General features: G+C 38.3%; 1 non-coding gene across 1 annotated transcript; it reads right to left on the reverse strand.

Moving 5' to 3' along the window:
• Window positions 1-4,392: 4,392 nt before the first annotated feature.
• LOC131321454 (U2 spliceosomal RNA) lies at window positions 4,393-4,586 on the reverse strand. Its single transcript, XR_009198501.1, has one exon. It is a non-coding gene; the product is annotated as a U2 spliceosomal RNA (small nuclear RNA).
• Window positions 4,587-17,093: the final 12,507 nt, after the last annotated feature.

Below are 17,093 nucleotides of genomic sequence, written 5' to 3' on the forward strand. Positions count from 1 at the left end.
TTTTTTACCGTGAAACAAAACCACCGAACCGATTATTGCCCAACACTCAAATACTCTTATCAATCACGATGTGTAGATAATTACCAGAACGGAAAAAATTACAATACACACCATCATATACCAATTTTGTGGCTGATAATTACGACTTTTTGTAGCTCACTTTATTAGCTTTTGTGGTTCATCGTACGAAAGTGTGTACGGCAGTGGCGGAGGGAGAATAGGACGAGCGGGGGCACGCGCCCCCACTCAATATTTTTTTTTAAAATTTAAGATTTTAAAATGTATATTTTGTATTTTCTCTAGTTAATTGTATTTTCTCTAGTCAAATATCATTTCATTCTCAATTTCTTTTCCACATATTTGAACATTGTCATTATACTGGCGAAATGAGATGTCTAATGTGAAAAATAGCCTCCACTTACTATTTGGAACTCTCTAATGCATAATGTCCAAAATTCAAAAATGCCTAAACCATGGGTTATATGTTTTATACTTTAGCAATTATTAACAATGGGAGCAATAATGCTAAATATTGTGTAGTGAATTGCTCTTAGACTTGATCCGCTGAGACAATTCAAGTAATTCGATTGTTTTTATATTCTATGTAATTTACTATATTAAAAAATTATGTTAGGTTTTTCAATTCCTAGCACAAATGTTTTAACGTTGCTTAAAACGAAATTTTATTGTTGAAATGTGTTTAAAAGGTGCCCCCACTTACAAAGTTTTCTGACTACGCCACTGGTGTACGGTACACCTTTATGAATTTTGTGGCTTACTTTTATGAATTTTTGTGGCCCAATATATGAGATTTTATGGTTTATATATGAATTTTTGTGGTGTTGTGTATGCAAAACTCTCTTTAGGAGCACCCCTCCGAGCTCGACTCCCTCAGGTTATCTCTCACCGTCACAACAAGTTTTGCCTTGGGTGAATCCTGATGATGAAACGGTTTTTGAGTATTTAATGAAGTATCGTGAGCCCAATGAATCTTGTGGCTGAGCACTCTTACAGAATGAACGAATACCCTAGAACTAGGGATGTGGGCATCAAATGGAACTAAGAATGTGTAAATGAGCGCAAAAACATACTTTAGCCTTTGTCGCTCTGATGATCTTTGAATCACTCTCCCTTTGACAACCTTACATAAATAAAACATCATTATTTTAATTGTTCATTTTCATCATGTTTTAATACAGTGAAAGCCTTATTTATTAATATATAATTGGTCTTAATCCGATTCAAAATGAAAACAATACGAGCATTTTATTGAAATAATTTTTTTCCCGACCAATTGAGGGTAAAATGGTCATGTATTTTGATGTACAAATTAATTTTCATCGAAATAAATTCGGTAGGAAAGTAGATTGGATAAGCTTTTTAACGGTTTAAACCACGAGTGAATTGGAGTTCGGGAGTGTCTGGGGCAAGTCCACAAAGTTGGAACTTGTTGTGGCATTTCGAGATGCGCCTGGGCGCGAAGGATTGCGTCTGAGACGCATTAATGCTGCTCAAACTTTGCGGACTTGTCCCGAATACCCCCGAACTCCAATTTGCGCGTGGTTTGAACCGTTAGAAAGCTTGTCCAATTTACTTTCTATCCAAAGTAGTTTGGATAAAAAATCATTTGTACATCAAAAGAAGTGACCATTTTACCCTCGATGGGTCAAAATATGATTCATTCCGGTAAAACACGTGTATGTTTCTCATTTTAAGTTGGATCAAGACCCATTGTATATGAAAAAATAGAGATTTTAAAGAACTAAAAGATGGCAGAATCCAGCCATAAAAAAATTTGCGTTGCATTCATGAAAACTGGATAGAAACAAGAAAACTACAAAATTCGCCGAAGCCTTTGAGCACCTCGTGAATCCGTGTATCCCAATTACATTGTAGTAACTGCTAAATTTATTGAGTATCAGATTGCTTAGGATAAAACCCCCCTCTAAATTAGACCCGTAGATAGATAGTTTCCCATCCTTTAATAGGGGTCAAGGTTGAACGTCTTTCTTCCTTCCCTTAAAACATGATGATCAAGATATTTCGATACTATCATTTCTCGGATGAGAAGCTTGGCTAGGTGTTCAACCATGGCTAAATACTTTCTGAAGTTCTCTCTTTCACTAACCGTCTACCACATGTGGTGTGAGAGGATCAAAATAATTTTCTGGGGAAAGTCTCTAGACATAGAGAGCCTAACTTGCAGAAACCATGTTGACATCAAATCCTCGATCTATGTCTCATGGTTGTGTAGTGCGTCGAGGATCAAAACCAAACACTCACACACAAATTGAGAGAAACTTAACAATTATAGGATCATATGCAATAACATTAAGAAAAACTCTCTTGAGGAGCACCCCTCTGAGCTCAACTCCCTTAGGTTATCTCTCACCCTCACCACAAGTCTTGCCCTAGGTGAATCCTGATGGTGAAACGGTATTTGATTATTTAATGAAGTGTGGTGAGCCAATGAATCTTGTGGCCGGGCACTCTTACAGAATGAACGAATACCCTAGAATTGGGGATGTGGGCATCAAATGGAACTTAGAATGTGTAAATGGGAGCGAAACCGTACTTTAGCCTTTGTCACTTTGATGATCTTTGAATCACTCTCCCTTTGACAACCTTACATAAATAAAACTTCATTATTTTAATTGTTCGTTTCCATCATGTTTTAATATAGTGAAAGCCTTATTTATTATTATATAATTCGTCTTAATCCGATTCAAAATGAAAACAATACGAGCGTTTTATTGAAATAATTTTTTTCCCGATCAATTGAGGGTAAAAAGGTTATGTATTTTGATGTACAAATTAATTTTCATCGAAACCAATTCGGTAGGAAAGTAGATTGGACAAGCTTTTTAACGGTTCAAACCACGAGTGAATTGGAGTTCGGGAGTGTTTGGGGCAAGTTCGCAAATTTGGGACTTGAGGCATTTCAAGATGCGCCCGGGGCGCATTTAAATGCGACTGGGCGAGTAGGATTGCGCCCGAGATGCATTAATGTTGCTCAAACTTTGCGGACTTGCCCCGGACACCCCCGAACTCCAATTTGCAAGTGGTTTGAACCGCTAGAAAGCTTGTCCAATTTACTTTCTATCCAAAGTAGTTTGGATAAAAAATCATTTGTACATTAAATGAAGTTACCATTTTACCCTCGATGGTTCAAAATATGATTCATTCAGGTAAAACGCATGTATGTTAGCTCATTTTAAGTTGGATCAAGACCCATTGTATATGAATAAATACAGATTTGAAAGTACTAAAAGATGGCGGAATCCAGCCATAAAAAAATTTGCGTTTCGTTCATGAAAACTGGATAGAAACAAGACGACTAGAAAAATCGCCGAAGCCACTAAGGCTAAAACATGTTCTACGTTCGATTTGGTAATCAAATTACTATTCAAAGTAATTGCTTGTTTGCTTAAGTGTTTCATTGTGTTCATAGAGTATCCAATTTTCATCAAAGCGTAGGAAAAACCGTTTCATCACTGAAATTCTCCCAAAGCGAGGCTTAAATATTTTCAAATTCAAATTTGGGTGTCTTGCTAAAACTACCAACACAACAAAAATTGAGAATATTTCCGAACGAGAACACCAAAAAGGATTAACAGTATTTTCTATATTTCATTCTACTGCCACCACATTACAACAATGATCTTTAGTGCCGCCACAATGGATTTCTAACATTCTCTATTCAGGAAAATATTCTTAATCCAACGACATTGGTAAAGTGATGGTGGATTAGTAGGAGAAAAAGCAATAGAAAACGACTTTGAGATTATCTGCACATCGTGATCATATATTTTGAGAACAACACAAAAAGAAAAACAAAACACTTGCTCGAACTTCTTCAAGGTTTGGTTATGTAATTATCTGCACATCGTGATCATATATTTCTCAGAGTATATCGGTGTTGGGCAATAATTGGTTCGTAAAGTTTCGCTTCACTCTAAAAAAGTGGACTTAAAGATCGTTGTATTTTGAGGAAATAACATCATCCAACCTGGTTTAGAAGGAGGTGTATCGTTCATAATTAAGGGAGAGCGCGGTTATGCGTGCCTCAAACACCCCAAAGGCTTTTCGAAGATATATTGGTTGACTATTTGATTACTTTTACTGTTGTCATTATGCAATTCTTCTAGCATAAAATCCTATATAATCTTGCATAGAATATGAAAAATTTCAAAGGTACCAAATTGGACAGGCAATCAAAAAATACCAAATTGGACATGACATGACGTGTTGAGACGCATGTGATGCAGCAAATATTTTTAATTTGTTTTTTTACTGAGTTTTAGATAGTAATTAGTTGACACATCTGCGGATGTCAAGCCAACTTATTTGGTTCTATACAGGAAGTAGCAGAAACCTTTGAACATGGTTTGGGTGGAGTGCGCCAGGCCAAGGCAATAGTGCAACACCAAGGTGACGCATAAGAGACCCAAGTGGATGTACTGTAGTGGGCCCTCCCATCAAAAAATTAATTTAATAAAGAGTGAGCCGATGGCCCATATATCAGATATTAAACTAATAAGAACAGATACTACACTTGATCTTAGCTAGAAGGCCGAGAAAGGTATGTCTTCTCTTCTCTTGAGCTGCTTATTTTATAGTTGCGTCTTCTCTCCTCGTTTTTTTGCTTAGTCGATGTGGGAAACAAACCCCGAAGTTACAAACTGGGTTTTGCTCTACTTGATTTGTGCCGTCAGTTCGACTCGGTTGTTTGAAGCCTATGAGCACCTTGTGAATCCATGTATCCCAATTAAATTGTAGCAACTGCTGAATTTATTGAGTATCAGATTGCTTAGTATAACCCCCTCCCCCCCCCCCCCCCCCCCCCCCCCCCCCCCCCCCCCCCCCCCTAAATTAGCCCTATAGATAGCTGGTTTCCCATCCTTTATTAGGGGTTAAGGTTGAAAAAGAGAGTAGTAAGACGTTCAACCTTGACCCCTAATAAAGGATGGGAAACCAGCTATCTACACGGCTAATTTAGAGGGGTTTTATTTTATTTTATTAAGCAATTTGATACTCAATAAATTCAGCGGTTAGACACACGGATTCACAAGGTGCTCTGAGGCTTCAAACAACCGAGTTGAGCTGACGGCACAAACCAAGCAAAATATGTGAAAAAGCAGAAAAAACCAATGTGTTACTTTGGGGTTTGTTTCCCACATTGACTAAGCACAAAAACGAGAAGAGAAAACATGACCATATACTGATATGTTATATGTGGGCTATCGGCTCACTCCTTATTAAATTAATTTTTTGAGGGGGAGGACCCACTACATTTGCAAGCTACTGGGGTCTCTCATGCATTGCCTTGGTGTTGCACTATTGTCTTGACCTGGCGCACCCCACCCAAACCAAGTTCAAAAGCTTCTGCAACTTCGTGTCTAGAACCAAATTAGTTGACTTGACATATGCAGATGTGTGTAATTGTGAATCAACCGTTTAATTGCGGGGCTAAGGTCTCTTTCAAGTTGTGTACTCTGTAGTTTTTGTAACTTGGTTTGGTTTTCATGAATTTAACTTACCCAAAAAGTATACCATATTCGTGTTGGAGTTAAAAAGTTGTCAACCTGGCCCCTCTAACTTTATGTTGGGTTCGAGTCATTTAATAGGCCATGCCCAAAATCTCAACCTCCAATCGTCATGGCATAAAAGACTCTACAACCTTCAATTAGAAGGTCAGAGTTGCTACAAGCAAATAATAAGCTCAAGATCGAAGGTCATACTATTCGGTTCCATACCTTCTTCCACCATTTGACGAAAAATTTGCAGGGCTTCGAAACCTAGCCCATGTGCTCCACTGCCCTCGATTATCGATTTCTGTGTCACGAGTTCTCTATTTATCACCCTGTCACACCATAGTCTAGCATAACAAAGGCTTCTACATCGATCATGCGTACACATTTAGGATAAGCATGGGTAAACTAGAATGATTTGGGATTATCAATAAAACTGAAACTGATTTAACAATCCTTATAAGGTTCGGAAACTATGGGGTCCATGATCTCCTACACAACTTGCAAAGCAGTGAAGAACAAATTATGAATCATGTATACCTGAGAATCAAAACGTATGTCAATGAAATCTTCATGGATGGAACTCATGGAATCACTTTGTACGGGCATCTTGTCCCCTTCTTATGCTTTTACAATCCTTAAAATGTTCAAAAAATTGCCTTTTCCTAGTCGCTTGCCAATTCAGACTAGAAAAACTCAGTAAGAAACAAATTAGAAACATTTGTTGCATCACATGCGCCTGGGGCGCAATGTACCCCCGGCAAATTTAAGTTGCGCCCGGGCGCGTCCAAATTTTCTCTCTTTTTGTAATGTGCCTCGGGTGAGTCCTATTTTCTATCATTTCATAATGCGCCGCAGGCGCATTTGACTTGCTTCTTACGCGGGAGCATTTACTTTTTTCTCTTTCGATGTAATGAACCACTGAATAACAAGCCAACATGTTCGAAAGTGGCAAAATGTTTTAACTGTGAACTTCATAATTCTGGTTCCAAATACAAATTCACTTTGTGTCACTGGGAAAAGTCGTAAGTGGATCATTAATCAGCTGATATTGTTGAAGGAAAAGATATCTGAAAGCATGACAATAAGTTGTAACACAATGGCATTTACAAACGATTCCTTCACATATAGTACCTAGTATCCTTCTTGCAATTTTTTTTTTTTGTTGCTTATCCACTTTTTCTTCCGCTCAATATACAATTATCGAGCTTTTATAAAATCATCTTTTTCCAAGCAAAAAAAGAAGGGAAAATTTCAAAAAAGCCCCTGAACTTTCTGACAACTTGCAAAAAAACACCTGAACTTTCACTATTAACAAAAAAACACCTAAACTTTGCATTCCGTTAGCAATTAAACCCCTGCCGTCCAATTCCGTCAATTTTTAACGGATGGAGCTAACGGAAGGCGTTAACTTTTTATTTTTTTTTACTTTTTACATTCAAAAATTACTTTTAACTCTTTCTTTTTTTTATTGGTAAATAAATATGCCATAAAGTTCTTTTTTTTTCCTTACTATTTATCAAAAATTACTTTAACTCTATTTTTTACTATTTACAAAAATAACTTTAACCACCATCTTTTTTGTTACTTTCAAATTGTACCTTTCCCCTTCTCTCTCTCTCTCTCTCTCTCTCTCTCTCTCTCCCTCTTTTTTTTTTTAGAACTTTAACCCCACTCCACCAATCAACTACCAAAGCTCTAGCTCTAATTTTAGAAATTCGAAATTACTCTTTTTTTTAGCATTCTTGTTTTTTATATTTTTTACTTCCAAAATTACTTTTAACTCTTTATTTTTAGTAGTAAGTAAATATGAAATAAAGTTTTTTTCTTACTATTTATCAAAAATTACTTTAACTCTAATCTTTACTATTTATAATAATAACTTTAACCCATTTTTACTATTTATTGCATATTTATTTATGACTAAAAAAAAGAATGAGTTAAAAATAATTTTTGGAAGTAAAAGTACTAAAAAAAAGAAAAGGTTACAAAGAGGAGGTTAAAAGAACTTTTGAATTTCTGAAATTGTGGCTAAGGCTTTGGCGGTTGGTTGTGGGGTTAATTGGTGGTGTGGAGTTGATTCTAATAAGCAAAAAAAGAGGGGGGGGGGGGGGGCGGGGGAGGTAAAATTTGAAAATAAAAAATATGATTAAAGTAATTTTTGATAAATAGTAAGAAAAAAAAAGAACTTTATTGTATATTTATTTACCAATAAAAAAAAGAAAGAGTTAAAAGTAATTTTTGAATTAAAAAGTAAAAAAAATAAAAAGTTAACGCCTTCCGTTAGCTCCATCCGTTAAAAATTGACCGAATTGGATGGCAGGGGTTTAATTGCTAACGGAATGCAAAGTTTAGGTGTTTTTTTGTTAATAGTGAAAGTTCAGGTGTTTTTTTGCAAGTTGTCAGAAAGTTCAGGGGCTTTTTTGAAATTTTCCCAAAAAAGAACTATGCCAAACTATCAAATAATTAATGCGTTTGAGATCGAAGAGAAGTCATGCAGGCAATGGTTGTGGCAAAATAGTTGCAGAGCCAAACAATGGTTGATGCAATATTTTTATTGCTTTCATGGGAAATCAAAAGTCACAATCCAACATGATAGTTGGCAAACAATAGCTTAAGTGTAGTTAACATGATCTTGAAAACTTTAAGGTCAGCAAAAACATGATCTTGAAAACTTCTATAGTTACCATACATGTAGGTATTACCAAGTTTCAGATTTTCAGTGAAATGTAACAAAAGGCTTAAAAAGCATCAAATGTAAACAACTTCTTGAACATTACTAAGTGTAATAGCAAGCATTATTGGGTTCCAAATTCAAGAGCCTTCAGCTGCATATTCCCCTTCTTTTTTTTTTGTTCCTATTGAACTCTACAGGCTGCTAATAGCGCTCCCCAAATACTACCTCATAGAAAAGCCACTAGTTTCAGAACCATACCGAAAGCCTCGTTGATCTTCCCAGACTGACTCAACAAATCCATGATACAAGTGTAATGATTTAGATCAGGTTCCATTCTGAATCTCCATTTCATGGCATAAAAGAATCTATAGCCTTCACTTAGAAGGAAGGCCAAGAGTGGCTACAAGTAGATAATAAGCTCAAGAAGGTCAATACTTTTTTGCTCTGGTCCTTTTTCCACCATTTGACGAACAATTTGCAGGGCTTCGAAACCTAGCCCACGGGTTCCACAGCCCTCAATAACCGATGTCCATATCACGAGTGCACTATTTATCATCCTATTGGTCAGAGTTTCAAGCCGCCAATATTAGTTTACATAACAATGAGGCATTTAAAGATGAGATATCAGCCACAGAACTCGTCAAAAGAAGGAAAAAAAAAGATATCAGCCACTAGTTCTAAACTTCCATTGCCCATTTGCCGGAATAGTTCTATGGCATTCTCAAAATGGAGGGCATTTTGAGTATGATTCTGAAACTAGTGGTGCTATTCTTAAAGAGAATTTGTCTAAACAATTTGAGCTGTTCTATCCATGTGCCCACAATTTGAGCTGTTCTATCCATGTACCCACACTTGGCCGCGTCTTATTACACTTGACCGCTTCTTATTACTCTTGGCCGCTTTTTTTGACACTTGGCCGCTTGTTATTACTCTTGGCCGCTTCTTATTAGTCCTGGCCGCTTGTTTTGACACTTGGCCGCTTGTTATTACTTTTGGCCGCGTTTTATTACACTTGGCCGCTTCTTATTACATTGGTTGCTTGTTGCAGTGATTTTCTGAAAGCGGGACTAGTATACCCGTCATCGTGGCCAAAGCGTGGGTCTTCTAATGAGGAATTTGGGTTTTGAAGTGGGCCTCTAGGATTTAGTGGACTGAATTCAGCTTACCAGCTGGCCCACCTCATTTTAAGCCAAAACCCATTGGAAAAATCTCAACAAAAAAAAAAAACTTTTAAGAATGTTTCAGTTGGCCCAAAAATCTCATGCGTCGCCTTGGTGTTGCACTACTGCCTTGGCCTGGCGCACCCTACCCAAGCCAAGTTCAAAGGTTTTTGCTACTTTGTGTCAAGAACCAAATTAGTTCGCTAAGGTCTCTTTCCCTATTAGTTTGTAAGTGGATCATCAATCAGCTGACATGATACTAAATTAATTTTTTGAAGGGGAAGGCCTACCTTGCTCTTGGGGTCTTTTGAGTGATGCCTTGGCTTGGTGCACCCCATGCAAACCAAGTTTAAATCACATCAAGGCTGTACGTGTTTGCGTCAAGGATTCTTGGATGTATTTAAGGAGGAATAGGCAAAGGGGAAAATGAAGTGAAAAGCCTGACGTTAAACTTTGGTTTCTCAACCGTTCCATTTCCCTTGATATATCCCATCAAAGATCTTTGATCCAAACAAAGCCTAATAGAGTTCAACAAGTTGAGCATGAAAGGAGAACAATAGTGCAGACCTTCCTTCTGCAGGCCAATCCACGGATTAAAGCATGCTGTGAACTAGCCGATTTCACGGGTATTGGTTCCTCCTCTGCGTTTGCTAGCAAAAAAAGAGAAGGTTAATTGATACAACAACAGGTACAACACACAAGTATAAGAATAGAAGTTGAAAGTTAAACTAGATATGGTTGCGACTCGGAAGTGTCTCTCCCTTTTCAGCCCATCAACCGTGCGACGGTGTGAGCATTAGTACCACAAGCCAATTGAAGAAAACCTACCAAGTGAAAAGAATGTTTGAGTTTGGAACAAAACCAAAAACTGACAATGATTTATTCAATGAATTATTCTTGAAAAGAATGCCACCATTGATGAGAAATAATTTGATGATGAGTAATTTTACATTCTATATGAAATCCTCAGTGAAGTAATTGATTCGAGATCGATCCAAGTTGTTCAATGAAATCTTCATGGATGGAACTCTTGGAAGCCCTTCGTACTGGCTTCATGTGTGTCTCTTTTGCTTGAAAAATCCTTATTAAAGGTTGGCCTTTTATAGTCTCCAGGTAACTAGGACTAAAAAAAACCACTGCAAAAAGATGCATCACATGCGCCTCAGGCGCATTTGAATTGCGCCCCAGGCGTGCATCCTGCTTTGCGCTCCTTTTGTAAGGCACATTTAAGTTGCGCACCGGCCGAGCACACCCAGAATTTTTTCTTTTTGGCCAGCCGGCTTTACAACTGTTGTTCCATAGGTTCAAGTTAATGTTTCTTAGGCGCAATTGAATTGCTCCCTGGGCACATCCTATTTTCCCTCTTTTTATAATGGGTCTTTATCCAATTTAAAATGAGAAACATACACGTGTTTTACCGGAATGAATCATATTTTGACCCATCGAGGGTAAAATGGTCACTTCAATTGATGTACAAATGCTTTTTTATCCAAACTACTTGGGATAGAAAGTAAATTGGATAAGCTTTCTAACGGTTCAAACCATGCGCAAATTGGAGTTCGAGGGTGTCCGGGGCAAGTCTGCAAAGTTTGAGCAGCATTAATGCGTCTCAGGCGCAATCCTTCTCGCCCAGGCGCATCTTGAAATGGCACAACAAGTCCCAACTTTGCGGACTTGCCCAGACACTCCCGAACTCCAATTCGCTCGTGGTTTCAACCATTAGAAAGCTTGTCCAATCTACTTTCCTACCGACTTGGTTTTGATGAAAAATAATTTGTACTTCAAAATACATGACCATTTTACCCTCAATTGGTCGAAAAACACATTATTTCAATAAAACGCTTGTATCGCATTCATTTTAAATCAAATTAAAACCAATTATATAATGATGAATAGGGTTTTCACAGTATTATGGAAACAAACAATTAAAATAATGAAGTTTATTAATGAAAAGTTCGTCGAAGGGAGACCAATTCAAAGATCATCGGAGCGACAAAGGCTAAAGTATATTTTTGTGCCCATTTACACATTCTAAGCTCCATTCGATGCTCACATCCCTAGTTCTAGGGTACTTGTTCATTCTGTAAGAGTGTCCACAAGGTTCATTGGTCTCTCCACACTTTATTAAATTATAAACTGTTTCATCATCAGAATTCAACCAAGGCGAGAGTCGTGGTGAGGGTGAGAGATAACCAGAGGGCCGGAGTCAAGCTCTCTGGAGAGTTTTTTTTTTTTTTGTAATGTTATTGCGTATGATCCAATAATAGTTAAGTTTCTCTCAATTTGTGTGTGAGTGTTTGGTTTTGATCCTCGACGCACTGCACGAGTCCACTCAATAAACTTTAGTACAAGTTTGTTTCGGTAAGTTGCTTTTCATTAAGAAAAAAACAAAGGGAACTCAAAGGGTAGCAAAGACTTCCTGAAGCCAGAACCAACTCAATCACATTCTAAACTATACATACCTGCGTATTGAACTCATTATTGCTACCGGGTTGGCTTCTCACGCGTTGCCTTAGTGTTGCACTATTGCCTTGACCTGGAGCACCCCACCCAAACAAAGTTCAACAGTTTCTGCTACTTTGTGTCTAGAACCAAATTAGTTAGCTTGACATCTGCAGATGTGTGTAATTGATAATTTTGTCATCTGCAGATGTGCGGGGCTAAGGTCTCTTTCCCTATTAGTATGTTTTGGTGGGTCTGTTCTGAACTCTGTAGTTCTCAAGTTGTGAACTCTAGTTTTCGATCGTAACATGGTTTTGGTTTCCTTGAATTTAACTTACCCAAAAGAAAATACAAACCGACCCCAAAAATATGAAAAACTCTTAGTCAGTTCATTTTGTGAGTAGTTTTCTTGTAGTTATGATTTTAAGAACTCCAAAAATACAAAATATTGATCACTTTTTTGGGCCCAAGATAGAGAGCTCCATGAAAAGCACGAGCACAGTGCCCTTAGGTCCAAGAACCACATATTACTTGCATTTTACAACCATTTCTAAACTTTTGAATCATGTATATATACCTGCAAATCAAGATATAAGGTCAATGAAGTCTTCATGGATGGAACTCACGGAATCACTTTGTATGGGCTTCTTGTGCCTCTCTTATGCTTTAACAATCCTTATAATGTTTAAAGGATTGCCTTTTTTTAGTCTCTTCCCACTATGGACAAGAAAAACTCAGTAAAAAAACAAATTAAAAATATTTGCTGCATCCCATGCGCCTGAGGCGCAATTTGGGTGCGACCCAGGCGCATTTAAGTTGTGCCCGGGCACATCCACATTTTCTCTCCTTTTGTAATGTGCCTCAGGCGCAATTGAACTTGCCCCGGGCACATCCTATTTTCTATCATTTCGTAATGCGCCTGAGAATTGCTCCTCGGGAGCATTTACTTTGCTGCATCACATGCGCCTCGGGCGCAATTCGAGTGCGCTCCAGGCGCATTTAATTTGCGCCCGGGCGCATCCACAATTTCTGTCCTTTATTAAAGTGCCTTAGGAGCAATTGAATGCGCTCCGGGCGCATCCTATTTTCTCCTAGAGAGCATTCACTTCGCTGCATCACATGCGCCTCAGGCGCATTTAAATTGCTCCCAAGCCCATTCATATTTTCTCTCTTTTTGTAATGTGCCTTGGGAGCAATTGAACGCGCCCCGGGCGCATCCTATTTTCTCTCATTTCGTAATGCGCCTCTGGCGCATTTGAATTGCTCCTCGGGAACATTCACTTTTTTCTCGTTTGATGTAATGAACCACTTAATTCCATGCCAACTTGCTCAAAAGTGCAAAATGTTTTAGCTGTGAACTCCATAATTCTGGTTCCAAATACAAATTATGCTTCCTCAATGGATGGTTGAGGCTCTAGATGGATTCTCCACCGACTGGTTTGTAGTTGCAAAGGCCGACTGGAAACTGGTGTTTAATTGTTTCTTGGAATGGAAGTGAGTAGGCTTCGCACTCGTACCTTGCTTCACAACTTTTCCTTTGAGTTATCCAGTGGTGCCACTTCCAAGACTAAAGGTAAAGATCCTTCAGCTTAGTTTTATTGCATACTGGATTGTATTTTTCATGAGGCGGATCAAACATACTACGCGCTAGACAGTTGGGAAGAAAGAGAAGAGCCATATGATTTCATTCCCTTGCTTTTCTGTAGATTTGATTTTCGAAACCCAAATCATAGAGGTGCCTCTCCCTGTAAACCAAAACCAGATAACCGAACCAAGAAGGTAAGATGGAAGAATTTCAACAAGAAGAACGGCAGATCAGAATACACAAAGAATCAAGACCCCATGTTAAGAGAAGTTCAACCATTATGCAATCACCACTAGGCCATCCATGACAAACTATAACGCCTTGTTTGACTCATTGGCTCGAAAAACAGAGAACCTTCACATATGGTACCCTTCTTGCATTTTTTTCTTTTGGATTAGGAACACGTTCCTTATCCACATTTTCTTCCCCTCAAATGTACCCTTATAGAGCTTTTATAAAATCATCTTTTGCCAAGCAAAAATAAAATAAAATGCCAAACTGTCAAATAAATGCGTCTGAAATCGGGAAGAGGTTTTGCAGGCAATGGTTGTGGCAAAATAGTTGCAGAGTCAGACAATGGTTGATGCGAAATCAAAAGTCACAATCCAACATGACAATTGGAAAACAATATCTTAAGTGTAGTTAACATGATCTTGAAAATTTCTATCGTTACCATACATGTATGTATTACCAAGTTTCAGATTTTCAATGAAAAGAAACAAAAGGCGCATTTGACATCAACACTATAATAAGACATCCTGAATTACACATATATGTAATGCGCCTCAGGCACAATTGAATCGCGCCCCGGGCGTACCCTATTTTCTCTCATTTTGTAGGGCGCCTCAGGCGCATTTGAATTGCACCTCGGGAGCACTGTCTTTCTCTTTTGATGTAATTTCATTCCTACATATAACACCCAGTGGCTCATAGATTTCAAGCATTTGAGCGTGTCATCAATTTCCAGAAATCAAACGATGAATCGATCCTTTGGCTTCAATGCAGCTCCACCCCGGCTTCTTCATCAAATCGTTGTCGTTTATACATCTCCGTAGTTCTTGAACTCCATCTTCCCTCTCAACAACAGCTTGAACAGTACTAAGTGTCGTAATAGCTAGCCAGTATTACTGGGTTCCAAATCCATTCGCTTTTCTTGGAACGAGTTGAAAGCACAACATATATTTCCTTCGAAATTAAAACATAACCCGCAATCATCATAGTCCAAGAGACCAGATCACTATTAGACGTTCCATAAAACAGCCAAGAGGCATAACCTATGAACAGACAGTTCACAGAGACATCCATCATTGTATTGCAGAAATACATATCTGATTCAAAACCCATTGTGTTTCCAAACAATGTATTATTCTTCCAAACAAAACCCCAATCAGAACCAAATAATTCTGTCATAGCCTAGTTGGTTCTGCCCCCTTTACATAAACAAATTTCAAAGGAATTCGAGCGTTTGGTGCTTTTTGGAGCAACTATTAGAAGGTTAACAACAGCTTTCACTTTGCCTTCCATGAGGTTTTTTAATAAGGGAATTTCAGCTGCAAACTTTGACAAGATGGCTGCAATCTTTTGTATCATGGCCCAAACTTTAACAAGATGACCGCAAAGTCGTGCGTCATGGCCGTGACTTCGGATTTTTGGTAAAAAATTAGGTCTTCAAATTGGACTTAGCCTACCTCCATTTCAAATGCTATAGAAGCAAATCCAAAACAACCTTTCAAAATTTTATTATCACTCCAATAGACGCGTTTTCTTCTTGCTTACTACTAGTAAAAGCGTGATTAGTGTATGGTCTGTTTTCGGACGTCTTGGCCGCATCTTATTACTTTTGCCCGCGTCTTATTACTTCTGGACGCATGTTTTGACACCTGGCCACGATTTTTTGAAAGCGTAGTCACAGAACACACGTTTTCTTCTTGCTTAGTACTAGTAAAAGCAAGAAGGGGGAGGTAGCCACTCCTCTATAGAGAGAGAAGCTCTCACCTCTCTCTAAACTGGCCTTTTTCTGAAATTTTGCTACCGATTTTTTGGTACTGATTATCAAGACGAATATGAAGGGAATTGGGTCTCCATCAAATGAATCAGTGCATTGATCAAGTTCACTGAATTTCAGTTGTGAAATGACTCTTGGGTAGGGGTTGTATGGGTAATTTCTGAATTGCTTGTAGAAAAGAATCGAACTCATGTTGACCAATAAATCATTAACCTGAGATTTAAGGCCATGTCAAAATGATGGACCTCATTAGAAGCATTCTTTTTCCATCTAGAAGAGGGACTTAGTCTCTCTTCCTCCGGGCAAATCAGTTGTAGGTGGGTGCATGCTGTTAAGGTTCATTCTGATGATGGTCACTTGTTCCAATCCTAGTAAAGAGCTTCAGATCTAATTCTACACTACATACGATATTCCATTCCGGCCCTCGCTAGCTCTTCGCTTGGTTGCACAAGGAGCATGCCCGAGGGGGCTACTATGCTCATCAAGGGCTTATGCACTCCACGACTTTCTTATGTTATGTGGTATCAAAGATTGAATTTTGCTGCCAACCCTAGTCAGCAAGCTGAAAAAGCCCTTTTCCCTTTTCATAATAATTTCACTATTGTCTCTCAAATAGGAAGGGGTTCTGTGATTCTTAAATTCTAAGAGGATCTGCCTTTGCTTGTGTCTCCACCTGTGCCCATGCCTATGCCTCAAGTACCTGGCTTTCTTCTTTATTAATGGTAGAACAAGGCGCCTGTCTTGCCGGTACTCCATTGTATAGGTATGCAATTTCAGAAAGCTAACTTGAGCTTTGGTGAATTCTCTCATATATTGCTGATATGAACTCAGGTAATCGAGCAGCATTTCGGATTTCGGGGATTTCCACGATAGATTGATGAAATTTGATGCAGGAAAATCAATGGAAATTATGATGGAAACGTGAAATTGAAAAAAAAAAAATCATGTATAATTCTAACTGTGAGAGAAGACCAAAGACTTCTTCATGGTAAATCGCATTTTCTTCTTGCTTACTACTAGTAAAAGCGTGATTAGTGTATGGTCTGTTTTTTAAGATTTTGGCAGCATCTTATTACTTGTGGCCGCATGTTTTGACAAATGGCCGTGCTTTTTTGAAAGCGTGGTTACGGAACACGCGTTTTAGTGTATGGTCTGTTTTCGGACATCTTGGATGCGTCTTATTACTCTTGGATGCATGTTTTGACACTTGGCCGCGATTTTGTGAAAGTGTGACTAGTATACTCGTCATCGTGGCTGGAGCGTTGGGCTTCTAGTAAGGAATTGGATTTTGAAGTGGGTCTTTAGGACTTTAGTGGACCGAGTACAAGGATCCATTTGCAAATCCAAACAATTGTTCAAAAGGAAAATCTCAATTCTCAGAAGGAAGAACTTGTTTGCTTTACTTTTGGAGTTTGGAAAAATACTCGATCAGTTGAATTATTGTATGATCAAAAATGAAACGAAGGGGCACAACGAAATGATCAAAAGAGTGAAGCATAAATGAACACACAAATGCAGGAGAGGATCTGGAGTAAGCAAGAATGAGATTGACAGCTCCTTCCCCTCTATAAATAATCCAATTGTCCGCAACTTTCCACTCTAACGCCACCTCCATCAACTTCAAGGATTCGGAATCAATACACTACAAAGTGAAAAAAAAAACATCTAAATGCATTATAGTACTCCTAGACGT

Source organism: Rhododendron vialii, chromosome 3a, assembly GCF_030253575.1.
Source record: "Rhododendron vialii isolate Sample 1 chromosome 3a, ASM3025357v1".
NCBI classification, from domain to species: domain Eukaryota; kingdom Viridiplantae; phylum Streptophyta; class Magnoliopsida; order Ericales; family Ericaceae; genus Rhododendron; species Rhododendron vialii.